Source organism: Crocuta crocuta, unplaced genomic scaffold (assembly GCF_008692635.1).
Source record: "Crocuta crocuta isolate KB4526 unplaced genomic scaffold, BGI_CrCroc_1.0 scaffold1012, whole genome shotgun sequence".
NCBI classification, from domain to species: Eukaryota; Metazoa; Chordata; class Mammalia; order Carnivora; family Hyaenidae; genus Crocuta; species Crocuta crocuta.
Window position 1 is genome coordinate 115,824 of NW_027530844.1, and position 1,617 is coordinate 117,440.

The 1,617-nt window shown below is 32.7% G+C and overlaps 1 protein-coding gene across 1 annotated transcript in view; it reads left to right on the forward strand.

The window, feature by feature from the left end:
• The window catches only part of OPHN1 (oligophrenin 1), a 404,963-nt gene that overhangs the window by 94,608 nt on the left and 308,738 nt on the right, over positions 1-1,617 (forward strand). The window lies entirely within an intron of this gene.

Consider the following 1,617-nt stretch of genomic DNA (forward strand, 5'->3'; position numbering starts at 1 on the left):
ACAGCCAGCTCAGAGCCTGGAGCCTGTTTCAGATTCTGTTGCTCCCTCTCTCTCCAACCCTCACCTGCTCACACTGTCTCTCTCTCTCTCTCTCAGAAATAAATAAAACATTAAATTTTTTTTTAAAAAGACATGGGAAACAACTATAATGTCCATTGATAGATGAATAGATTAAAAAGTTGTGATATATATATATGTGTATTGATATATATTTATATATGTATATTGGAATACTATTCAGACATAAAATAGAAGGATATTTTGCCACTTGTCACAACATGAATCAATCTTTATGGTATTATGCTAAGGTGAAATAAATCAGACAAAGTCATACCATATGATCTCATTTATTGTGGAACCTGACAAACAGACTCAGAAAAAGAAATCCGGGTTGTGGCTGCCAGGAATGGGGGTTGTTGAAATATATAAGAACTGAGGATGTGATGTACAACATGATAATTATAATTAGTATGACTAACGTGGTATATTTGAAAGTTGCTAAGAGAATAGATCCTATCCTTAAACTTCTCTGGTATTGTATGTCAATTATATTTCAATAAAGCTGAAGGAAAAAAATCTCTTTGGTAGGGATTGGCAAGAAAAAAATACAAGAAGAAGAAGAAAGAAAATAAAAACAAAAAGAGACATTCAACAGGCACTGAACAGATTCTTCTGTTAGCCTTTGGTTGGTAACTTCCTCTAGTGTCCAGGCAGGCTTGGAGCACTGGTCCCTACCTCATATCACACAGGTCTCTGCCCACCTCCCTATCAAGCACTGTGATTAATTTATTTTATCTTTTATTCTATCCTTCTAGCTGAATCCTTCAAGGAATTTGCCGAATTGCTCAACGAAGTAGAAAATGAGAGAATGATGATGGTAGGTCTCTAACACTGGGCCTTGAATTAATACCATGGCTGATATTGGGTATTTTTCTGTCCTTATTCATTGGATTGATACTCTTTTGTTTCAATTTTGTCTCATGGCTGTTTAGTATAGTAAAGATATTTAGGAAATAGATCTGGTTATTCTATCTCAAGCTTTTACCCTGGGAATTTAACATTAGCTAGAGATAAATTGGTGTAGAAGTTCTATTCCTATTCATATCAGTGAGAAAGAGTTTCAAAGGACATTAAACTGGGCTATTGAACGTGTGCCAAGAAATTGTGGTCTTTAAGTGTTTTTAAACATATTACCCATTTTTTATCTGTTTCTATGCTTGTAGAAATAATATTATGGGTTTTATTTATATTTGACATATAATTGTTTTATTTAAATCTATGCAAAAACTTTCTGTACATTTAAAGTCTATTTTTTAAAAAATAGTATACTTATTTTCAGAGCAGTTTTAATTTTATAGAAACACTGAGAGATTTCATATTACCCCTTTCTTCCATTTTGATTATTGTAGTTTTGAAGTAAGACTTAATATTAGGTGTGAACTTTAGAACCATTTTGTCAGCATCCACCAAATGAATTGTTGGGATTTTGATCAAGATTACATTGAATCTTTAGAACAAGTTGGGATAAACTGACATCTTAAAAATATTATCTTCTTATTTATGAGCATGGGTTATCTTTCCACTTATTTAGCCCTTCTTTGGTTTCTGCTATCAGAG